Consider the following 26,499-nt stretch of genomic DNA (forward strand, 5'->3'; position numbering starts at 1 on the left):
AGCTTCCAATTGAATTCCCCCAGTACTCCACCTCCTTAGGGGAAAATGACCACTGGCTGTGCTCTCAGACCTAGTAAATCCACTGTGAGCCAGAGTCTGGTCTGGATTCATTTATTATGTTGTCCTCACATGACCCGACTTTACCCTGAGGCCATGATGATGTTAATTCAGGTATCCAGGTAACAATGTCCACTAAGATCCTATGTCCAATAGTCCTCAAAATATCTGGATGTTCTCTTTTCCCCAGTGTATAGTCACTTGAATGAATGGTCACCGGTCCTTTTGGGGCAGAACTGGGAAAGTCATTACAGTATCTATTTTCTGTAGTGTTGCAGATCCTTCCCTCTGGGTCCAAAAGTTGTCTCATTGGCTCTCCATCTGTTTTCCTCCAAGGGAAGGCTATGATCTGTAAGTCATCTCTAAAACTTTCAGATGGTCAAATCCCCTTGGCTGTCACTCAGGCCTCTGCATTATTATAATAATTGAGACACTCCCTCCCACCCCACTGCTGCTTCTGATGGTTAAGCTCCATAACTGGCTTCTGTTTCTTCAGGCTCGCCTTCATCCACATGGGTATAGGGGAACTCAGCTCTGTGATGGGCTCTTCTACCATCAGTCCTGGCTGTACAGGAGGGGTGCTGCTGGGATTTTGCATTGTGCTGGTGGCCCTCTTGCTCACACTTTCCTGAAACTTCAGTGAATAGCTCATCACCTAGATCCTCCCATGGTGCACAACCCTCTAGCAAGCCTTTGTGATCATATCAAATGTCCATTCCAGCAGTGCCCATTTCTTTGAGACTTCTCATTCCTTCCTTCACCAACTGCCAGGGCAATTCAGGCATGTCAGGTTTATTAAGAGAAAGCAGTCATTTTCCTCTAGGCTTTTAGGAGCCAGCCCAGCAAGGTGTTTTTACTGTCCTCTGGAGCCTTGTAAGAGTGTTAAATCCTTAGTGCTCAGGGAAAGTATCCCTATGTCAACAAACATTTGCTTATCCTTTTTCTGTTTCATTCTTATTGATAAAGTCCCCGGAAAATCTAGCCCCCTAGGTCTGCCCTGCCTCCAGCCTGTGTGTGCTGGCTAATTCTTGCAGCTTCTTAAGTGTGGAGTCTATCTGCTTCTCATCAGGTTCCTCACATCCTGAGCAACTTAGTCCTAGTCATTGGCCTGGCAGTCAGGAGGAGCAGTGGGGGCAGATCATGAGGGAGCCCCCGGTGCATTGGGGGAGAGTGACTTCTTATTTCCCCAGTCATGCATCTTGGCATGGGTAAGCTGAGGGAGTACTAGCATTTTGTAGGTAGAGGTGGGCCACATCTGAAGGCTCTAAGGGTTTACAGCAGTCTCGTTAATCAAAATCTTCAGTCATATCCACCCAGATGTCTCTGTCCTTTGTGTTAAGGTCTCAGATTTTCCACACCAGGGTCCTGACCTCGTGTGCATAATAGACCTGTCTTAGCTGAGCACTCAGTCATCTTTGAAGGTCCCCTGTCTCTTAGTAAGTCATAAGTTGGTCTTCAGATTTTTCTACCCTCATATTACAGAATAAACAACCTCTTTCTAAGTTACCAAAGAGGCTCTCCAGCTTACACATTCAGTTTTCGTTTGTTCGTTAATTCCCCTCAGCTTTTCATTTTCTCTCTGTAGGGCACCAGCAAGACTTAATAAGAATCAGCCAATTTTATTATCCCTGAAGGCATTGTTTCCCTGATTCCTCAATTGCTTGAATCATTGACCTGGCTAACATCTTCCTCCCACCTAGAGGGACCAACCACCAGGCTTCAGACTTCCAGTGCTGAAATCAGGGATGTTTGTGTAAACAAGGATGAGTTGCTTAGCCCGGGGGTCCCCAACCTCCAGAATCTAGTGCCTGATGATCCAAGCTGAAGCTAATGTAATAATAATAGAAATAAAGTACACAATAAGTGTAATGTGCTTGAATCATCTTGAAACCATGCCCCCTCCTCCTGGTCCATGGAAAAATTGTTTTCTATGAAACCAGTCCTGGGTGCCAAAATGGTTGGGGACTGATGAGTTAGCCTGTTCCTACCAGAGCATTCTTCCAAGCCACTACTGATGACTTTTAGCAATTGCATAGCTACCTGGTGGACTGTCTGTGCCTCACACACCATGTAGGATGAGGCTCTCATTTCCAGCCAGGATATGTTCCCAAACGCATCTTACCTCCTGCTATCTTAGACCAGCCCTGGTACTGACTCCATTAGTCAGGATTCTCCAAGAAGTGAAAGAGATTTATTGGAGGGTTGGAGGGGGGCAATATTTGCAAAAGTTAGAGGAAAGACGCAAGATTGGATAGGGAGAGTCTTAGCCAGTTCTGAGCAGAGGTTGTCCATTAAAAGAGCCCACACTGGGCATAAATGGGCAAGCCTTAGAACCCATGCTATGCTTAGTCATTGACTTGGGGCTGGCCAGGAAGATTGTGGCCTCTGCTCAAACACTATGGTGAATCCAACTGTTTTAAAGGCACAGCCTCTCAGCTCACTGCTCTCCTAACAGCACAATAGCTTGATCTTTGCTGAGAGGAGGTCAGAGGAACTTACCTCTCTGGCTGCCATACAGATTTCATCTAGTTCTAACTTAGAGAGGTTCTCATAAGATAATGCACAGCAAGGGGCTATGAGTGTGCTGTGTTGTCTTCTGTGATCCTCTCTGTACTAAATGTATTTGCATTTGAAGTGCCACAATGTATAGCAAAAATTATAACTCTGTAATTTCAGTCATCAAACTTCTCCTAAATTGATGGACGTTATAGTTCAAATCCTAAAGGAAATCAGTCCTGAATATTCATTAGAAGGACTGATGTTGAAGCTGAAACTCCAATGCTTTGGCCACCTGATGTGAAGAGCTGACTCATTGGAAAAGACCCTGATGCTGGGAAAAATTGAAGGCAGGAGAAGGGGATGACAGAGGATGAGATGGTTGGATGGCATCACCGACTCAATGGACATGAGTTTGAGTAAACTCCGGGAGTTGGTGATGGACAGGGAGGCCTGGTGTGCTGCAGTCCATGGGGTTGCAAAGAGTCAGACATGACTGAGTGATAAACTGAGCTGATAGTTCAAATCAAGGAGATTCTTGACACATCTTCCACTGTATTACAAAAGACATTACCTTCTCCTATGAACACAGTCTGCTTTGAGCCTTTTGTTTGTTTATGTCATGGAAAGAAAATTTTGAAAGGAGAACAAAGGACTTCAAATAACAAATAGAAATTCTTCTATAATAGTGTAGAAATTTAGAGTATAAAAGTAATAACTGTAATTATGGCATGCTTACTGGGCTAAATGTTTTACAGATAGTATATTTACTGCTTTCTTTCCTTTGTCAAACATATTAATCAGGCATATTTTTGTATATAGGAATGTGTGCTTTTAGCTTATGTACAGTGTAGGAAAATGTGATTTTTTGAGACATGGTAAAATCTCCACCATCAAAAAATAAAACCAACAACCCTACAATACCATCCATAAATTTGAACTAACTTCTCATTTCTGAAAGCCTGCATCTAGAAAGACTAATTAATACTTCCTCACCTTATAAACTAGATATTATGTGGGTTTTGTTCTTCTCCACCCCAGCTACACTCTACCTAAACTACTCTTCAGAATTCATCCACTAGAGATTTTATCAAAAGTCTCTTAAGACCCTTGTCTTTCTGACCATTTCAACATTACTAAGACTCTTGATCACCCCCTTCTATCTGAATTTTTCTTTTTCTAAACTTTGGGAACATTTTATTTTCTAAATTGGCCTCCTCCCTTATTAAAAGTGCTTTATTGCAATGTCATAAAACCACCTACCAGCATTTACCAGACTTCCACTCTTGACCTCTTTTTGTTCCCTCAGTTATCCCTCCCATGGGTGATCTCATTCATTGCCACTTCCATGTCTTTTCAAGTGAACCCCAAAGCTCCTTCCCTGGCCTTACCTTTCTCCTGAACTCCGAGTGTATTCCTAACTTGAACATAAATATATTGTTTTTTATCAGCTCCTTAAATTCTGCATTTCAAAAATCGAAATCATGACCTGCCATTGCTCCAAACTAGCTACTGCTTTTCTATCTTCTGATTTGATTATTGGCATTCCTACTGTCTCAGTTACCCAAGCAAAACCTCTGAGTCATCCTCAACTCCTCCCACTTCCACACCCCCACATCCAGATGTCTGATTAATTATGTTGGTTCCACATTTGAAATATCTCTCAAATTTAGACTTGTCTTCTCCACCCTGCCCCTCATGCTTCTCCTTGAACATGGTTCCTTTACATCACTCACCTTGACTATTGCAGTAGCCTCCCAAAGAAGCTTCCTAAGAAAGTTCTTCACTCACCCCATTCATTTTTCACTGTGCCACTAGAGTAACACTCCTAAAGCAGTTGTTTAAACAAGTCTGTTTTTGCACAAAAGCTCTTCATAGCCTCCACCTCATCAACCCTTCAAAGGTCACACCCCTATATGTGGCATATGAGACCTTCTTCATCCTGGCTAAGCTTGTGTTCCCTTCTGCCATAGATTGAATTGTGTCCCCTGAAAAATTCCTGTTGTTGTTTAGTCACTAAATACCTGTCATTGAAGTCATCTAGTCTCTGGTATTTTGTTATGGCAGCTTCAGCTAAGACACCTCCCTTCATTCACTACACCGTCTTTCAGGAGCTCAGTTCCCAGGTCATGTGAACTCAGTTCACACTAGATCATCACCAGTCACTAACTACAATATTTTTTCCACATTAGTACTTTTACCTTTGCTGTTTTCCTGACCTATTAATATAATATCTTCAGTACCTCCTACCTCCATATTCAGCTAGTCAAAATTCTAGTCATCTTTGTATGTATCAACCAGAGTTCTCCACTACACATAATGGAAAGTGAATCTGGCTGATTTGGCCCAAATGAGGTGAAAGGATGGGCTTACAAACTAGGTTCAGGGAATGAGCAGGAACCGATGGAACCTGAGCAGCCAGAACGTCAGCCAGGACCTGACCACAGGAAGGACACGGTGAGGATACACTGCTGTGCCTGCGGGACCCAGGACCCCACATGGCCACCCTCTGGTGGTGCCTCCACCGGCATGGCTGGCACCGCAACTGCTAATAAAATGGATATTTCACTTTGTCTGCTTCTTTGCATCACTTTCAGGCATATCTGACTGACTAAGTGTGGCTTATGTGCCAGCAAACTTCTGGCCAGGACTTTGAGGAAGGCACTGTCCAGCTCTTGTTGGCTTTGGTAGTGGGATAGAGTCTGTGCTTCCCGTATGGGAGGTATACTGTGTGGAACGGGGTTCAAACATTCCATAGGGAAAAGAAACATGTTCTTTGTCTTTATTATCTAGATCAAAGTTGCTTTCCTTTTTGGAGTTTACTCTCGTCTTTTTAATTGAAAGTAATCTACTTATCAAGGGCTTCCCTGATAGCTCAGTTGGTAAAGAATCCTCCTGCAATGCACAAGACCCTGGTTTGATTCCTGGGTCAGGAAGATCCACTGGAGAAGGGATAGGCTACCCACTCCAGTATTCTTGGGCTTCCCTTGTGGCTCAACTGGTAAAGAATCTGCCTGCAATGTGGGAGACATGGGTTCAGTCTCTGAGTTGGGAAGGTCCCCTGGAGAAGGGAAAAGCTACCCACCCCAGTATTCTGGCCTAGAGAATTCCATGGAGTGTATAGTCCATGGGGTCGCAAAGAGTGGAACACGACTGAGCGACTTTCACTTTCACTTTCAATCTACTTATCTTCAGTGGCACACCTAGCATGTTTGACACCAAAGAAAATCATTCTTTAGTATCCCTTCCTCTGGATGGAAAAATTACTTTCAGCAATAGTTACATGGTAACAGTAATAAACATAGTATTGATTGATTTTTCAAGTTTAAAACAAACAAAATTGTTTTAATTTTTTTTAATTGGAGGACAATTGCTTTATAATGTTGTGTTGATTTCTGCTGTACAACAATGTGAATCAGCTATAAGTATACTTATATCCCCTCCTCTTGAACCTCCTTCCCACCCCTACCCTACCCCACCCCGCTAGGTTGTCACAGGGCACCTGGCTGAACAGTCTGTGTTGTATAGAAACTTCCCATTAGCTATCTGTTTTACATATGGTAATGTATATGTTTCAGTGCTACTCTCTCAATTCTTCCCACTTGTCCACAAGTCTTTTCTCTATATCTGCATCTCTAGTCCTGCCCTGCAAAGAGGTACATCAGTACCATTTTTCTAGATTCCACATATGTGCATTAATATATGATATTTGTTTTTCTCTTTCTGACTTACTTCACCCTGTATAACAGGTTCTACATTCATCCACCTTACTAGAACTGACTCAAATCCATTCCTTTTTATGGTTGAGTAATATTCCATTGTATATATGTACCACAATTCTTTATCCATTTATCTGTCAATGGATATATATTTTAAAGGCATTAAAATTTAGTAAAATATTTTATGTATGAAGTAAAATTTGCACATTCCCAGCAAAATACTATACTCTGTATTTACATTATTTTATGATTTTATTATATTGAAATAACCTATTATTTCATTAAGTTAAACTCCAGGTAGTCACATAAATTGGCAGAATCAAAATAGTTGAAGTTCTCTTTCTTCATCTTTACCTTTACTAAGGTATCATTTTAGCACCATAGGAGTTGGAGACACTTCATAGCCAAGGCATGGTTGAATGCTTCCCAGCCTTTAGAGCAAACTTACTCTCCAGATGAATGTATATAGCTGAATGCACATGCCAGAGGTCAAATTAACTTCCATGTACAATACAATATTTATTAGAAATTATGTAGTAAAAATGTGCTGATCATTATATATATTAACACGTAACAGTAACAATAGCAATTATTTCAGTTTAAACCAGTGTCCCACTTACTATTGCTCCTTAACAAACTGTTCCTTGGTGGCATAAAACAATTTACTGTGCTCACAGATTCTGTAGGTCAGATATTTAGAAAGATGTGGCCTGGCTATCTTTCTCCTGTATGATGTTTTTGGCCTCTGTTGAGAAGACTCAAAGCCTGGCTCCAAGGATGCCTTGATATCTCAGGCATGGAATTATCTGAAGGATTGTTCATTCAATTGCTGCATCAGGTCTGGGAGGACTTCATGACTTGGGCTACGTATGTGTGACTTTTCTGTATGTCTTGGCTTCCTCACAACATGGCAGCCCCAGGTGGGTCAGGTTTCCTGCAAGACTCCAAGCACAAGTGTTTCAGTGAACAAAGCAGAAGTTCATTGGCTTTTATGAGTTCATAGTGTCACATCTGCTGTATTTTGTTGTTTACAAGCAAGTCATAAGATGGCCCAGTTTCAAAGGGAGGAGAATTTGACTTCACCTTTTAATGAGGGAGTGACAAGGGAATGAGAGACTGTTGCAGCCAGTTTTGAAGAATACAATCTGCCACAACCAACAGGATTCTGAGAGGCAGAAGTCTGTATTCAGTGACATTGTTTAGAATTGCCTGGCAATTATATAGAGCAGATAGTTGGTTTTATTATTGCATTCCTGTTATTGCCTCCACCTGGGGTAGACTGCTGTCACTGCTCCTGTTCTGATCTGGAAAGGCCTTGGTAAAGGAGCACTTAAAAAAGGTAAAGATTAGCCCAGTTGTTTTATCATTTATGTATTTCTGCCTCCAGTAGACTAAATTCACTGGCATTAGAGACCATTCCTTTATAGCCATCACAGTGCCAGCAGTAGCATGAATATAAGGCAATCTAGAAACGTCTGTTGATTGGTTCAAATAATGACAACCTGTTTCAGATGCTCATTAGTTGTTACTAGGAAGTTTTAAAAGATGTTTTGCCCTTGCCCCCTAATAAATCTATAGTCCCTAATTATAGTGATGAAGAAAATGATACTCAGAGGTTGTGCCTATACAAAGCCCTGGATCAATTCTTCTGAATAAATAGGTCTAATTCCTTAAGTAAATTAAGCATTGGCATTCTCTCTCTCTGGCACTTTATTAGAGACAAGAGAGGTAATGGGGATACACCTTGGCATTTATGTAAGTCTCCATAGGCCCTCCCCCAGAGCCTCTTCGCCACTCTAACCTCAACTAGGAAAACCTTTACACAATCTCATCTTTGGAGATGAGGCCTGAAGGGAATCTATGCACATATCGGGGGTGGGGAGGCTTTTGTACACCCTTAAATGATCCTACTTTGTCCTCATTGCCTAAGAATGTGGACGCAGCTGAGTTGGATCCACAGAGATGCTGGCTGAAAGGACCTCTGTCCCCAACCCAGTCTGTGGCTGCTCATGGACATAACCTCAGCATCCTGTACAGCAGCGGTCCCCAGCCTTTTTGGCACCAGGGACCAGTTTCATGGAAGATAATTTTTCCATGGACCAGGGCGGGCCATGGAAATCATGATTTTCATAAGGAGTGCACAACCTGGACCCCTCACATACACAATTCACAGTAGGGTTTGTGCTCCTGTGAGAATCCATTGCTGCTGCGGACCTGACACGAGGTGGAGCCCAGGTGGTAATACAAGTGATGGAGAGTGGCTGTTAAAGCAGATGAAGCTTCACTTCCGTGCAACCTGGTTTCTAACAGACCATGGACCAGAACTGGTCTGTGGCCCAGGTATTGGGCCAGCAGTCAACTTCGCAATACTTATACACTCAAAAAAAGCCCTAAAAATTAATGCTCTTTTGATTCTTACTTTCCCTAAAAAGAGGTCCACCTTATTTGTGTGAATAGCTGCATAACAAGTGACAGGCTTTTACCATGTGTCCCAGTATTGTGCTAAGTAGCTTCTGTAGCTGATACTGTTCAGTCCTCACAATTGTGAGCTATTATAATTCTGAAATTAAAGATGGAAAAAAAAGTCAGACTCAGAGAAATTTAATAACTTGCCCAAAGTCACACAGTGAGTGTATGCTGGAGCCAAAGTCTGAATCCAGAATGCTTCCCACGTGTCCTTTCTGAGCCACACCCCCTCCACGGCCCCCCAGTGCAGCCGGTAAAACCAAGGTGCGCAACTGGAGTGCTGACTCTGCAGATTCCAGGTGCCTTACCTGAGACCCTTTGTTCCGGTAGCTAATGTCTCTGTAGTTTCCCAGGAGCAGAGTTTTGACTCACACATGGCAGTGGCCTTAGATAGTGTTCCAGCACAGTTGGTTTCTTAGGGCGAGCCAGAAATCACAGTGCACTTGCCAGAACACTAAAGATAGCCACTGCACATCAATCAGACATATTTCTTATACTTAAGGGTTCCTAATGGCTCCAGTGTGCTCATATATTCATTGCTATTAAGTTTAACTAACTGACGATGACACTCGCTAATTCAGGTGGACCATTTTTAACATAAAGACATGGTCTTTTAAACTCATTCTGTAATTGATTTTCTTTGTAAAGTTTTTCTTACTGGGTATTTTCATTTCGTGAAGGTCTGTGGTGTTAAGATGGTAGTTTGGGGGTAATTTACAAATATAATTGAAATAGGGAAAATTAAATAGAAAAGTTGAACTCTTATAAGAGGTGTTAACTTCAGCATAAAATCCTTCTCTTCATCACACCTACAAATGTGGTTGGGGCCATCATCATAGCTTGCCTGGATTACCAATATCATTTTCCTATAGCCTCTTCTATAGCCTCTCCTCCTGCCCCTGTAATCCATTTGTTCTTCAGGTAATTTTCCAAGTGGCTGTCTAAAATGGGAATCATAACAGGTAGGGCCAGTTCCATTGTGTGTGTAACCTGTGCTGTCAGGCACTCAGGAGGGCCCCATGCTTGGTTTTGATGCTCTACTCATTATCCTGACATTGCTGATGATTTCTTCACAGAGATCTCTCGTTTTCACTTTGCACTGGACCTTGCAAATTAAATAACCAGTCCTGGTAACATAGAATCATGCAATCCGCTCACCACACTTCCTCATACATGCTCTAGAAGCCCCTTTTTGAATTTCCAAAGAATTAATGGAATATGATTTAGAAGCATCTGGATTATCTGTGAACTTCCTTGTTTTGCACTACTTTAGTTCTGTGATCACAAAACACTTTACAAATACAAATATTAAGGAATGTCAAAGATGTAATATTTACACAAGCACCTTAAAAACTAACCCAGTGCAAATAAACCCAAGATGGCAGTAGTTTTTGTTCACTTGTTTTGGTTTCCCTGCTTGCTTATTTTATCACACTGTTGAGTCCATGGTCACACAATTCCCAAGGTTTTTCTTTAGCAGTAAACTTTGTCTTTTTATTTAAACTCACAGATCTAGATTCATTTTTTAAGTAATATTCAATGACACTAATTATCTTAATATCTGATAAGAAATACCTAGAAGGGCTCAAAGTAAAATAATCTTGATTCACTATATATCAATTGATAGCACTTGTGCCACATTTTAAAGAAAAAAATTAGATTTAAACAATAATTAGTTGGTTTAATTCAAACACTGACAATAACAGTTAATTCAATTATATAGTCATTAATTTAACAAAAACCATTGCACACCTATAATATGCTAAGAATTTGAAGACAAGGACTTTCAGCCCTTGATCTCAAGGGGTGTCTGTGTGTGTGTGTGTGTGTGTGTGTGTGCGTACGTGCACACTCAGTTGCTCAGTAATGTCCGATTCTTTGTGACCCCATGGACTGTAGCCCACTAGGCTCCTGGGTCTATCTAATTTTAATTTCTCCATGGCAGGAGTATTGGACTAGGTTGCCATTTCCTTCTCCAGGGGATCTTCCTGACCCAGGGATTGAATCTGTGTCTTCTGACTGAGAGCAGCTACTGCATGTGCCATGGTGGTGGTCAGAGCATGGACTTGGCAGCTAACTGAAATTTATAGTTTTTTTGACCATGCCCCTTGGCATGTGGGATCTTAGTTCCCACAACCAGGGATCGATTGAACCTGCACCCCCTCCATTGGAAGTCCAGAGTCTTAACCACTGGACCACCAGGGAAGCCCTCACTAGCTTCTTGAATTTGGAATGCTGCTCCATCACTTTTAGCCATAAGTCCATGGGCAAGTGGCTAAACCTTTATATGTCTTAGTTACTGCTCCTGTTAAGTACCAAAGTCACGCGGTTATTTGGATTACATGATTGACACAGGTACTGAAGTTAGCACAGTTCTTGACATATAGCAAGCATTCTGGTCATCTTAACTTTTAGTATAATTAATCAGTTATTGAGAGTTAGCCAAGCACTGTGTTAGTCACCGAGGTGACCAAAAGGATATTTCTATCCTTCATAAGCTAGCAAAGGAGAAAAAATATATATCGTTTCAATACAAAAATGATGTCTTTTCATAATTGTTATGAGCAAAATGCTGGGGAGCAAAGTGAAAACGACAGAAGCCTATCTTTATCTAAATATTATTTACTTTCTATGTGGTGAATGGAAACAGCTGTTACATGATGGAAATGTGAGAAAATGTCTAGTAAAAGCATTTTTGTTCTTCCGGCTGATGGACAAAGTGCTGTGTGTACAATATATTGATCATGGGGGTCATACTGGAGAGAAATGGTCTCCATGTGAAACCAGCCACGGCTGCACTTAAGGGATAAGGTAAATGTGTCAGTGATGAAGGGGCTGTTATTCACAGCCAAACCATCAGTCGGCCATTGTGCTGAGGGCAGCTGAGCCACTGAGCGTGTTCTGATCTTAACTGCACGCACCAGCTGGTCCTGAACACTGAGCTTGTTGTTAATTCACTTCACATTTGTGACTCCCTAGCATTACCCATTCAGCAACATCAACTACATGATAAATTCTGTGTCTGTGATTATGTAATCTTTTGTTAGGGACCCATTAAGTATATTGTAAAGAAAATGGATGGCCACTCTTGGTTTTTCAGATGCAATGTGTTCAAGGGCCTTTATTCCCATGCCCATAAGTTAAGCAATATAATTTGTTATTTCTCTCAGAAAATGTAGTTTTCATCCAAATATATCATTTTAATCCTTTAGGTTTATTCCTGGCACAGAGCAAGCACAAATCTTCACGGTGCCTGTGACAGTAATAAAATTTATACTACTTGTGAGATAATTGTGCTAAATCCTGTCATTTTCATTTAACAAATGATATAATAAGATTCACAGAAATTAAGTACTCTAAGGTCACAGAAAGAATCAGTGGTGAATTGACATTTTAACCCAGGTCACTAAATACCTAAAGTTGAGCTTTTCTTCCTGGTTTACACTGACTAAATATGGAATGCACCAAGTATTTAAAGGGTATCAGTAAAATATGAAGCAATTGATTAACTTTCAGAGGCAAAATATTTTTAAAAGCTGTTATAATAATCAGAACCTGAAAAATGGACTAACTCTGATAGTTTAACTCTGAAAATTCAAGATAATTTCATAAAATCATTTTATTACATTGTGTATTTCTTGAAACAGTAATGTATTAATAGATGTAAAGAAAGGCAATGCCAAAGAATGCTCAAACTACCACACAATTGCACTCATCTCACACGCTAGTAAATTAATGCTCAAAATTCTCCAAGCCAGGCTTCAGCAATATGTGAACTGTGAACTTCCAGATGTTCAAGCTGGTTTTAGAAAAGGCAGAGGAACCAGTTGGAATAAAATTGCCAACATCTGCTGGATCATGGAAAAAGCAAGAGAGTTCCAGAAAAACATCTATTTCTGCTTTATTGACTATGCCAAAGCCTTTGACTGTGTGGATCACAATAAACTGTGGAAAATTCTGAAAGAAATGGGCATGCCACATCACCTGACCTGCCTCTTGAGAAACCTGTATGCAGGTCAGGAAGCAACAGTTAGAACTGAACATGGAACAACAGACTGGTTCCAAATAGGAAAAGAAGTATGTCAAGGCTGTATATTGTCACCCTGCTTGTTTAACCTATATGCAGAGTACATCATGAGAAATGCTGGGCTGGAGGAAGCACAAGCTGGAATCAAGATTATCAGTAACCTCAGATATGCAGATGACACCACCCTTATGGCAGAAAGTGAAGAACTAAAGAGCCTCTTGATGAAAGTGAAAGTGGAGAGTGAAAAAGTTGGCTTAAAGCTCAACATTCAGAAAACTAAGATCATGGTATCTGGTCCCATCACTTCATGGCACATAGATGGGGAAACAGTGGAAACAGTGTCAGACTTTATTTTTCTGGGCTCCAAAATCACTGTGGACGGTGATTGCAGCCATGAAATTAAAAGATGCTTACTCCTTGGAAGGAAAGTTATGATCAACCTAGACAGCACATTAAAAAGCACAGACATTACTTTGCCAACAAAGGTCTGTCTATTCAAGGCTATGGTTTTTCATGTGGTCATGTATGGATGTGAGAGTTGGACTGTGAAGAAAGTGAGCACCGAAGAATTGATGCTTTTGAACTGTGGTGTTGGAGAAGACTCTTGAGAATCCCTTGGACTGCAAGGAGATCCAACCAGTCCATCCTAAAGGAGATCAGTCCTGGGTGTTCATTGGAAGGACTGATCTGAAACTCCAGTACTTTGGCCACCTCATGCGAAGAGTTGACTCATTGGAAAAGAACCTGATGCTGGGAAAGATTGAGGGCAGGAGGAGAAGGGGACGACAGAGGATAAGATCATGGCATCATCGACTTGATGGACATGGGTTTGAGTGGACTCCAGGAGCTGGTGATGGACGGGGAGGCCTGGTGTGCTGCGGTTCATGGGGTCGCAAAGAGTCGGACACGACTGAGCGACTGGACTGAACTGAACTGAAAAGATATAGATAACTATTGTTGGACAGAACACAAGTGTCCTAAAAAATGATTTTATGTGCAGTACCCAACTCCAACCAATATGATAAATAAATTAATAAGATAGCAATAAATGCTGAAATGAGGACAATATTTTTGAATATTAACTGATATAGTTTTCATTTCCTTTGGATCATGGTGCTCTTGTCTAGGTCGGCATTATATAGTAGAAATACAAATAAATCACATAAATGATTGTTAATTTCCTAATAGTCATATTTTTAAAAAGCAAAAAGTTAAATTAATTTTTGAAATATATTTTGTTTAACCAAGTACGTCCAAATTTTAACATTTCAACCTGTATCAATATAAAAAGTATTAATGAAATATTTTGCATTCCTTTTTCTGCAAAATTTTCAAAATTCAGGGTCTGTTTGACTCATAATGCATCTCAGTTCTGATACTACATTTTCATCTTAAGTATTTGCTCTCTATTTAGGTTTCATAAAACTTACAGTGTAAAAGTACGAGCACATAACCAATTTATTCCAAATATATTTAAAAGTTTTCTAATAATCAAAGCAAGTGCCAGTTTTAAAATTTAAACTAAAAAATGCAGTCCTTTTTTCCCACTATCCATATTTCCAGTGCTCAATAGTTCTAATTAGTGGCTTCTATACTGTACAACATAGCTGTAGGATTTCTCATCTGTTATTCAGTGTCTCAGAGAAGAACATGCCATAAGAGAAAGGTCAACATCTCTCCTCCAATTTCCTGTCCTCTAGCTCCTGGAAGCCCCCACTCCACTCTCCGCATGTATGAGTTTGACTATTTTAGATTGCATATATGGGTTAGATCTTGCAATATTTGTCTTTTCTTGACTGGCATATTTCACTTAGCATAATCTCCTTCAGGTTGATTTGTGTTACCTCAAATGATAGGACTTTCTACTTTTTAATACTGAATAGTATTGTATCTATACACACCACACAGATTTAATATATAGCAATGTAACTATAGTTTACAATACTGTATTGTAGACTTGAAGCTTGCTTAGAGAGTAGGTAGATCTTAGATGTTCTCACCACACACATACACACAAAATGGTAACTATGTGAGGTAACAGCTATGTTAATTAGCTTGACTGTACTGATTACTTCTCTCACATTGCAGAAAGGGGGACCTCTTCCAGGGCCTGAGAATGGGCTTTTGTCTAACACTCAAAAATGAATTGTCTGAGGAGACACACATACTAACGAAAAAGAGACTTTTTTGGGAAGGGGCGTCCCAGCAGAGAACAGCAGGGTGAGGGAACTCAGCTGGACTGCTCTGCCACTTGGTTCACAGTCTTGAGTTTTATCATAATAGGATGAGTTTTCAGGTTGTCTCTGGCCGGTCATTCTGGCTCAGGGGCCTTCCTTCTTGGTGGTGTACGCATTGCTCAGCCAAGATGGATTCCAGCAAGGAGGATTCTGGGAGGTTGGTAGGACACGTTGTGTCTTCTTTTGATCCTCCTTAATTCTTGAATTCTTCTGTTTGGTGGTGGCTCGTTAGTTCCATATTCCTTACTAGGACCTCCTGTCATAAAATAACTCATGTAGATAGTTAATATGGTGCCTGGCCAGGATGGGCAGTTTCAATCAATTCTTCCCTTAAAACACATGTAAAAAAGCATCATGTTGTATACCTTAAATATATCCATTTTTAAAATTTGTCGATTAAACCTCAATGTGTGTGTGTGCTCAGTCCCTCAGTTGGGTCTTACTCTTTGCAACCCCATGGACTGTAGCCCTCAAGATGCCTCTGGCTCTTCCTACCACGGGGCCAGAGTCCCTGAGGGAGTCCAGCTGCGCTTAAGTCTGGCCGGCACGACCTGTCTCGAAATGCCCCCCAAGAAACAGGCTCAGGCCAGGGGCAGCAAAAAGGCAGAGCAGAAAAAGAAGGAGAAGATTATCAAAGACAAAACTTTTGGTCTGAAGAATAAGAAAGGAGCAAAGCAACAGAAGTTTATCAAGGCTGTCACTCATCAAGTTAAATTTGGTCAACAGAATCCACGTCAGGTAGCACAAAGTGAAGCTGAAAAGAAGTTGAAGAAAGATGACAAGAAGAAAGAATTGCAAGAGCTAAATGAGTTGTTCAAACCTGTAGTTGCTGCTCAAAAAATAAGTAAAGGTGCAGATCCCAAATCCGTAGTATGTGCATTCTTCAAGCAAGGACAGTGTACTAAAGGAGATAAGTGTAAGTTCTCTCATGACTTGACTCTGGAGAGAAAATGTGAAAAGCGAAGTGTTTACATTGATGCAAGAGATGAAGAACTTGAGAAAGATACTATGGATAATTGGGATGAGAAAAAACTGGAAGAAGTTGTGAACAAGAAGCACGGTGAGGCGGAAAAGAAAAAACCGAAAACTCAAATAGTGTGCAAGCATTTCCTTGAAGCTATTGAAAACAACAAATACGGCTGGTTTTGGATGTGTCCTGGAGGGGGTGATATTTGCATGTATCGTCATGCACTGCCTCCTGGATTTGTCTTGAAAAAAAATAAAAAGAAAGAAGAGAAAGAAGATGAAATTTCATTAGAAGATCTAATTGAAAGAGAGCGTTCTGCCCTAGGTCCAAATGTTACCAAAATCACTCTAGAATCTTTTCTTGCATGGAAGAGAAGAAAAAGACAAGAAAAGATTGATAAACTTGAACAAGATATAGAAAGAAGGAAAGCAGACTTCAAAGCTGGGAAAGCATTAGTGATCAGTGGTCGTGAGGTGTTTGAATTTCGTCCTGAACTGGTTGACAATGATGATGAGGAAGCAGATGATACCCGTTACACCCAGGGAACAGGTGGTGATGAGGTTGATGATTCAGTGAGTGTAAATGACATAGATTTAAGCCTGTACATCCCAAGAGATGTAGATGAGACAGGTATTACTGTAGCCAGTCTTGAAAGATTCAGCACATACACTTCAGAAAAGGATGAAAACAAATTAAGTGAAGCTTCCGGAGGTAGGGCTGAAAATGGTGAGAGAAGTGATTTGGAAGAGGACAACGAAGGGGAAGGACAGGAAAATGGAGCCATCGATGCTGTTCCTGTTGATGAAAATCTGTTTACTGGGGAAGATTTGGATGAACTAGAAGAAGAATTAAACACACTTGATTTAGAAGAATGACACCAAACAAGTCAATGAAAAAATTGAGCCAGCTCAGCAGGAGTTGAAATTGACTACATTAATTTTTTTCCACCTAAAACTTTTCAACAGGATGTTTGTTTCCCATGCTGATTCTGGAGGGCTTAGTTCCTCCAAAAAAGGAATATTCTCCCTACATCTTGTTTTCTGACTTTGGCTACATCTCATAGTAAGTTCAGAGTAGTTCATGATAAATTAAAGATAAATGGTCATTGCAGGAAATGATTGATTATTGTAATTGTGTACTCAAGTGGGAAGTGTAAACTACTTTTCCAGCTTTTGATTTTCATTGGGCATGTGTTGTTATAAGGACAACATAAATTTAAATTACCCTTCATTTAATGCAATTTTTAATGAGTGATTCTATTTACTTTGTATTTATATGTTTAAAAGACTTCCTAAGATATGAGCCTGTACTTCATCAAGGAAACTGTGTATGCAGGTTCAGTATTATATATCTTTGGACAATTAGATGGTCATTTAAAATGAAACTTCATTAATCTGACAGGATCAACTGCATTGCCCTGTGTTAAACTGTTTGAAACTACTCCCTTTTCTTTTTTTGCCAATAAAGTTGTAAATAAAAACAGTGATACAATAAATTCAAAAAAAAAAAAAAAGATGCCTCTGTCAATTGGATTCTCCAGGCAAGAATACTGGGAGTAGGTTGCCATTTCCTACTCCAGGGGATCTTCCCGACCCAGAGATCAATCCCTGTGTCTTACATCTCCTGCATTAGTGGGTGAATTATTTAACACTGTGCCACCCTATTCCTCAATAAAACTGAAAAAAGAGAGAGATGGGCCAATACCAATCAGAAAAGGAAGGTGGTGTTTGGTTTCAATAGTCAAGTCTCATTTGTCCTAAGAGAACAGGAATTTCTAAATTCCAAAGCTACCTTTACATACCAAAAGCAAAATTTGAAGATTTGTATATATTATTACAAGATAACAATAGAGAGTACACAGAGTATAATATAAAAAGGATGGTGCAACCATACCTGGGAGTGGACGGTGCCATCTCTTCGCCAAGAAGTGGGAGGACTGGAGGAGAGGAAAGGGTAGAATGGCAGGTATAAGCATTTGGGTGAGCACCCTTGGTTTAGAAACCCTTAGAAGGGAGTTGACCACCAGATTACAGATACTCCAAAAAGGTTGAAGAGGAAACAGAAAGTAGATGGGCTTATGTCTGTTTTCTGCCATGAAACTGGGAGAGCTTAACCTCAGGGCAGCCCTGTGGCAGGTGGGTCAAGCAGCAGAGCAGATGGTTCTGTGGGAGCCGCAGAAGCTGCATCCAAGCTAGAGAGGGCAGAAAGCCCCAAGGCCAGAAGGGGATGTGCTGAGGACCAGAGTGCGAGTCTAAATGCGCCACGTCAGGGTGGGCCACAGGGACGTTCACAGTGGCAGTTGGGAGGCCTCAGGAGACCCGTGGGAGAAGCACGGTGCGGTAGTAGTGTTAGTCACTCGGTCCTGCCCAACTGTTTGAACCCCGTGCGCTATAGCCTGCCAGGCTCCTCTTCATGGGATTCTCCAGGCAAGAATATTGGAGTGGATTGCCGTTGTGTTTTCCAGAGGATCTTCCCAACCCAGGGTCTCCTGCATTGCAGGCAGATTCTTTACCATCTGGGCTAAAGGGAAGTCAGGGGAGGCCGTTCAGCAGGACAGCCCTGTGGCCACCCTGAGATCGCCTCCTCTCCTCAGGCAGTCTTGAAGGCTTCCAACTGGGCCAGGGTATTTTGCCAGAAAGAGAACAGTGAGAAACTCAGAACAACTGAGCATTTATTCCGGTTTTTCCCCTCCCCCATTCCATTCCTCTCCAGTGTGGGATGGATGCCCATGATAAAGTTTAGGTCAGTTTGTGGGGTGGGGGTAAGTAAATGCATGCTCCATACAACCTATGCTGTAGTATATTAAAGTATGACTTCAAAACACCACCATTTATTGCACTTTCCCCCCACAGCTCTGAAAAGTCTGAATTAGGTGAACACAAATCTGTCTGGTACAAAGTCCATGGCCTTTCCAACATCACATTACCTTTCATCACAGTTCTATTACAGAAGAATTACACAGCTCCATTCTAATACACAGTTCTATTACCCCATCAGATACATTTCCATTGCAGTTTGGCAAATTTATGATCATTGATAAGTTTGGATACAATAATAAGACAATAATTAGGTCACTGCACACCTGGCTTAATAAGTGAACACTCCATATTTTGTTCAGTGTCTCTGTACCAATTTGCGAATAAGTCTCCAGTAGAGCGTCATGGAATTCCACCCTTAACACTGTCTTGTTATTGGTGATCTGTATGTACTAATGTAACTAATTCAAAAGCAGAGACATTACCTTGCCAACAAATGTCTGTCTAGTCAAGGCTATGGTTTTTCATGTGGTCATGTATGGATGTGAGAGTTGGACTGTGAAGAAGGCTGAGCACCGAAGAATTGATGCTTTTGAACTGTGGTATTGGAGAAGACTCTTGAGAGTCCCTTGGACTGCAAGGAGATCCAACCAGTCCATTCTGAAGAAGATTAGCCCTAGGATTTCTTTGGAAGGAATGATGCTAAAGCTGAAACTCCAGTACTTTGGCCACCTCATGTGAAGAGTTGACTCATTGGAAGAGACTCTGATGGTGGGAGGGATTGGGGGCAAGAGGAGAAGGGGACGGCAGAGGATGAGATGGCTGGATGGCATCACTGACTCGATGGACATGAGTCTGAGTGAACTCCGGGAGCTGGTGATGGACAGGGAGGCCTGGCATGCTGCGATTCATGGGGTCGCAAAGAGTTGGACACGACTGAGCGACTGAACTGAACTGATGTACTAATGAGAAACTGAGAGAAGGAGAACTAGTTTGATAGATGTCAGCCTCACAGTTCAAAAGGGTTTTGACAAGGTGAAGTGCTATTTTGAAAACAATTATGAAATTTGATTTTTTGAAAAAAACTCCGGAATCCGGGATAAGAGGAACTTGGTAGGGCATTGGTCCATGTGAGGACTACAAACAATATGACCAGAAATGCTATGTAGTTATTTAAAAAAACAAAACCAAAATTAAAAAAAAATCTGATTAAAGTAGTCAGTACTTGGATATCAGTTTAAAGAATCCAGTTCTAACCTAATTGTGGATTGTAGTTCCATGAGTAAGACTATAGGGTGCAATTCAAATGAACTACTCATTTATGGTCAATTAATCTGTGACAAAGGAGGCAAGACTGTATAGTGGAGAAAAGACAGTCTCTTCAATAAGTGGCGCTGGGAAAACTGGATGGCTACAAGTAAAAGAATGAAACTAAACCATTCTCTAATAGTATACACAAAAATAAACTCAAAATGGATTAATGACCTAAATGTAAGACTGGACACTATAAAACTCCTAAAGGAAAACATAGGCAGAACACTCTTTGACATAAATTGCAGCAATATTTTTTTGGATCCATCTCCTAGAGTAATGGAATAAAAACAAAAATAAACAAATGGACCCAATTAAACTTAAAAGCTTTTGCATAGCAAAGGAAACCATAAGCAAAATGAAAAGACAACCTAAGGAATGGGAGAAAATATTTACAAATGATACTACCAACAAGGAATTGATTTTCAAAATATACAAAGAACTCATATAGCTTAATATCAAAGAATAATCCAATTGAAAAAAAATGGCCAGAAGACATTTCTGCAAAGAAGACATACAATGGCCAACAGGCACATGAAAAGATGCTCGACATTGCTAATTACGAGAGAAATGCAAATCCAGACTACAATGTGGTGTCACTTCACACCAGTCAGAATAGTGGTGATTAAAAAGTCTACAAATACTAAATGCTGGCGAGTGTGTGGAGAAAAGGGAACCCTCCTACACTATTGGTAGGAATGTAAATTGGTGCAGCTGCTATGAAGAATAATATGGGCGTTCCCTAAAAAACTAAACATAGAGTTACCATATGAGCCAGCAATCCCAGTCCTGTGCATACATCCAGAGAAAACTCTAATGTGAAAAGGTGTGTGCACCCCAGTTTTCATAGCAGTACTATTTTCAATAGCTAAGACATGGAAACAACCTCAGTGTCCACTGACAGATGAATGGATAAAGAAGATGTGGTGTATGAACACAATGGAATATTACTTGCCCATTATAAATGAAATGTCATTTGCAGCAATATAGATTATTTTAAGTAAAGTATGTCTGGAAAAGAAAGACAAGTGTTATATGATGTCACTTATATGTGAAATCTAAACAATGATATAGATGAGCTTACAGAACAGGAATGGACTCAGAGTGAAGTAAGCCAGAAGGAAAAACACCAATACAGTATACTAACGCATATATATGGAATTTAGAAAGATGGTAACAATAACCTTGTGTACAAGACAGCAAAAGAGACACTGATGTATAGAACAGTCTTATGGACTCTGTGGGAGAGGGAGAGGGTGGGAAGATTTGGGAGAATGGCATTGAAACGTGTAAAATATCATGTATGAAACGAGATGCCAGTCCAGGTTCGATGCACGATACTGGATGCTTGGGGCTGGTGCACTGGGATGACCCAGAGGGATGGTATGGGGATGGAGGAGGGAGGTGGGTTCAGGATGGGGAACACATGTATACCTGTGATGGATTCATTTTGATATTTGGCAAAACTAATACAATTATGTAAAGTTTAAAAATAAAATAAAATTTAAAAAAAAATTCAAAAAAAAAAAATCTATGGTTACCAAAGTGGTTGGCAGAAGGGTGATGGTGAAGGTGAATTAGGAGGTTGGAATTAACATATACACACTTCTATGTTTAAAATAAACAAGGACCTACTGTAAAGCACAGGAAACTATATTCAGTATCATTTGAAACCATATGTATATATATATGCACTTTTACTGCACCGGGTATCAAGCATTTTGTGTGTGCTTAGTTGCTCAGTCATGTCTGACTCTGTGCAACCCCATGGACTGTAGCCCACCAGGCTCTTTTGTCCATGGGGATTCTCCAGGCAAGAATACTGGAGTGCGGTTGCCATTTCCTCCTCCAGGGGATCTTCCCAACCCAGGGATCAAACCCAGGTCTCCCACATTGCAGGTGGATTCTTTACCATCTGAGCCCTTATATATAAAGAAATATATATAGAAATGGATGGATGAAATCAAGGCCTTTTAGTTTGTAGTAAAGAAAAGGCAAAGGCTAAGAGAGTTCATGATAATTACCTGCAAATAATTAGTGGATCTTTTAAGGAAGAGAACATGAAAGGGAGGGAAAATGGCAAAATAGCATAAGGAAAAAGTGAAAAAGTATGAAAGCAAGAGAAGAATGTGGGTTTTCCAGGCTCAGCCACGATGCTGCCACAGCCCCGATGATCTCTGTTCACCAGGCACTTCTGCAGCAACATGTAGTGTAGTCGGTCTGGGTCCTGCTGTATTCTCCAATCTGACCATGACTGAACCCCTGCAGTACTAAGAGCTTACTGTGCACTATCGCTGTGCTAAGTACTTCACCTGTATTATGTCATTTAATTCTTTCCACACTGCCTGGTAATATTTCTATCATTTGCATTTTATGCATCAGATCAGATCAGTCGCTCAGTCGTGTCCGACTCTTTTCGACCCCATGAATCGTAACACGCCAGGCCTCCTTGTCCATCACCAACTCCCGGAGTTCACTCAGACTCACGTCCATCGAGTCGGTGATGCCATCCAGCCATCTCATCCTCTGGCATCCTCTTCTCCTCCTGCCCCCAATCCCTCCCACCATCAGAGTCTTTTCCAATGAGTCAACTCTTCACATGAGGTGGCCAAAGTACTGGAGTTTCAGCTTTAGCATCATTCCTTCCAAAGAAATCCCAGGGCTGATCTCCTGCAGAATGGACTGGTTGGATCTCCTTGCAGTCCAAGGGACTCTCAAGAGTCTTCTCCAACACCACAGTTCAAAAGCATCAATTCTTTGGCGCTCAGCCTTCTTCACAGTCCAACTCTCACATCCGTACATGACCACATGAAAAACCATAGCCTTGACTAGACAAACCTTTGTTGGCAAAGTAATGTCTCTGCTTTTGAATATGCTATCTAGGTTGGTCATAACTTTCCTTCCAAGGAGTAAGCGTCTTTTAATTTCACAGCTGCAGTCACCATCTGTAGTGATTTTGGAGCCCAGAAAAATAAAGTCTGACACTGTTTCCACTGTTTCCCCATCTATTTCCCGTGAAGTGATGGGACCGGATGCCATGATCTTCGTTTTCTGAATGTTGAGCTTTAAGTCAACTTTTTCACTCTCCACTTTTACTTTCATCAAGAGGCTTTTTCGTTCCTCTTCACTTTCTGCCATAAGGGTGGTGTCATCTGCGTATCTGAGGTTATTGATATTTCTCCCGGAAATCTTGATTCCAGCTTGTGTTTCTTCCAGTCCAGCGTTTCTTATGATGTACTCTGCATATAAGTTAAATAAACAGGGTGACAATATACAGCCTTGATATACTCCTTTTCCTATTTGGAACCAGTCTGTTGTTCCATGTCCACTTCTAACTGTTGCTTCCTGACCTGCATACAAATTTCTCAAGAGGCAGATCAGGTGGTCTGGTATTCCCATCTCTTGAAGAATTTTCCACAGTTTATTGTAATCCACACAGTCAAAGGCTTTGGCATAGTCAATAGAGCAGAAATAGATGCTTTTCTGGAACTCTCTTGCTTTTTCTATGATCCAGCGGATGTTGGCAATTTGATCTCTGGTTCCTCTGCCTTTTCTAAAACTAGCTTGAACATCAGGAAGTTCACGGTTCACATATTGCTGAAGCCTGGCTTGGAGAATTTTGAGCATTACTTTACTAGCGTGTGAGATGAGTGCAATTGTGCGGTAGTTTGAGCATTCTTTGGCATTACCTTTCTTTGGGATTGGAATGAAAACTGACCTTTTCCAGTCCTGTGGCCACTGCTGAGTTTTCCCAATTTGCTGGCATATTGAGTGCAGCACTTCCACAGCATCATCTTTCAAGATTTGCAATAGCTCAACTGGAATTCCATCACCTCCACTAGCTTTGTTTGTAGTGATGCTTTCTAAGGCCCACTTGACTTCACATTCCAGGATGTTTGGCTCTAGGTCAGTGATCACACCATCGTGATTATCTGGGTCATGAAGATCTTTTTTGTACAGTTCTTCTGTGTATTCTTGCCATCTCTTCTTAATATCTTCTACTTCTTTTAGGTCCATACCATTTCTGTCCTTTATTGAGCCCATCTTTGCATGAAATGTTCCTTTGGTATCTCTGATTTTCTTGAAGAGATCCCTAGTCTTTCCCATTCTGTTGTTTTCCTCTATTTCTTTGCATTGATCGCTGAAGAAGGCTTTCTTATCTCTTCTTGCTATTCTTTGGAACTCTGCATTCAGATGTTTATATCTTTCCTTTTCTCCTTTGCTTTTCGCTTCTCTTCTTTTCACAGCTATTTTATGCATAACGAGTTCAAAATAGGTTGAATAACTTGTTTAAGTAAGTGGCAGAGCTGGGACTCAACCCAAAACTCTTTAATTCTAGAGCAAGTGATCACTGGGCCACAGTTCTCTCTTATAGGTCATTTTTACAAATTCCGGCCCATTTATTCATTCACACATGAAGCAGATATTGATTCATTATAGTAGTTTTCTTTTTAAACCATGACACAATACCACAAACATAGGGGCTTAAAAACAACCTGAAGTTATAACCCTAGAGTTCTGTAGATCTGAAGTCCAGTGTGGTCTCACTGGGCTAAACTGAAGGTTTCAGCCTGTCTGCATCCCTTCAAGAGTCTCTAAAGAAAATTTATTTCTTACCTTTCCAGATCTCAGAGGATATCTGAATTCCTTGGTTAGTGGCTCCCTTTCTCCATCATCAAAGACAATAGCGTAGCATCTTCAGGTCTCTTTCTGACTAAAGCTAGGGAAGGTTATCCACTTTTAAACACTCATGTGATTAGGTGACCTATTCGCAGGTTCCCAGGATTAGAGCTTCAGCATTGTTAGAGAGCTAATATTCTTTCTATCACAGGTCCATTCTGTGATAGAAAGTTCAAGTTTTGATTCAGGCAATATGAGATAGGAGGAGAAGGACAATAGCAAGTAAACAAATGCATATGCAAGACATTTTCTGATAGTGATGTGTATTTTCTGACAAAAGTTCAAAATTTCACTTTCCCCCAAGCATGCCGTTTATACATTCACTCATTCAACATTTTTGAGTACCTTCTATGTAAAAGGAGTTCTGTGCATTTCAAGTGGGCTTCCTTGGTGACTCAGTGGTAAAAGAATCTACCTGCCAATTCAGGAGACACGGATTTGATCCCTGGGTTGGAAAGATCCCATGGAGAAGGAAATGGCAACCCACTCTAATATTCTTGCCTGGGAAATCTCATAAACAGATGAGTCTGGTGGGCTGTAGTCCACGGGATCACAAAGGAGTTGGACTTGACTTAGTGACTAAACCATGACAACAGCAATGAATTTCAGATAGAATTGTGAATGGACAGAGGTTTTACTCTGATGGAATATTCTCATAGAGGCAACAGATAAGCATACATACACAAAGTAGAGAACATGATTTTTAGATAGTGGCAAATGCTATGAGGGAAATACTCTATGCTCATTCTCCTGTACCTTTGCATTTTTCATGTATTCCCTCTTTTATTTAGTTTAATATTTATTTCAAGTGCTTACAGTGTTTCAGGCAAAGTACTAACTAAGCACAAGGTTTACAGTACAGAACACAGATCTGGCTTATATGTCATTAGTGTAGTGAAGGGAACAAATTAGTATAAACCATGCATTGCGGTGAGTGCTGTGGGGATGATGCAGGTATTGGGAGACATACAGGGGGCCATGGGTGCTCTGCCTGGGTCTAGGACAACTTTTCCCCCCACTTCCTCTTCACTGAGAACTCATGCTCATCCTTCTGGATATAACCTAGATGGCTTCTCTTTGAATAATAGTTTCAGGTTTATACTAAGTGCTTAACACAAACATTTGTGTTTTTATTTTTGTTTTATAATAGTATTGTTTTTAAAATTACACAGTGCTTTCTCAGTTTACCCAAGAGATCGATGATTATTCTTACAGTTGTGTCCATTCACATTACTACATGACATGGGCATTGTGATTGTGGAGTGAAAGTGTTAAGTCGCTCAGTCATGTCCAGTTCTTTGTGACCCCATGGACTATAGCCCACCAGGCTCTTCGGTCCATAGAATTCTCCAGACAAGATTACTGGAGTGGGTAGCCATTCCCTTTTCCAGGAGATCTTCCCAATCTAGGGATCAAACCTGGGTTTCCTGCATTGCAGGTAGATTCTTTACTGTCTGAGCCACCAGGGAAGCCTGGGCTTTGTTATTATATTTTAGTAAAAGCACTCAAGTAAGCAAAACCCCTTTATATATGTGTCAATTATTGTATACAATGTAGAAACAAGGGAAAAGGTGTTGAAGAATATACCCCAGCTGTTAGCAGATAGCAAATGACCAGTTTTGGCTTTCTGCATTTGGGCAAATAGACATTTGTGGGATGGATGAATAAGAACTGCCCAATTATGGCTAAATGGCTTGGCTTATAAGGTAGCGAGCATCCACTGAGGACTGAACAGATACCATCCTGCTCAAATCATACACCCTTCTGCTTGTGTTTTATTTTA

General features: G+C 40.8%; 1 protein-coding gene and 1 pseudogene across 3 annotated transcripts in view; both read left to right on the forward strand.

Annotated features, from left to right (window-relative positions):
- The window catches only part of PLPPR5 (phospholipid phosphatase related 5), a 135,954-nt gene that overhangs the window by 59,951 nt on the left and 49,504 nt on the right, over positions 1-26,499 (forward strand). The gene's annotated exons all lie outside the window — the stretch shown is intronic.
- Positions 15,564-17,122, forward strand: LOC102267228 (zinc finger CCCH domain-containing protein 15 pseudogene; annotated as a pseudogene).

This window comes from Bos mutus, chromosome 3, assembly GCF_027580195.1.
Source record: "Bos mutus isolate GX-2022 chromosome 3, NWIPB_WYAK_1.1, whole genome shotgun sequence".
NCBI classification, from domain to species: Eukaryota; Metazoa; Chordata; class Mammalia; order Artiodactyla; family Bovidae; genus Bos; species Bos mutus.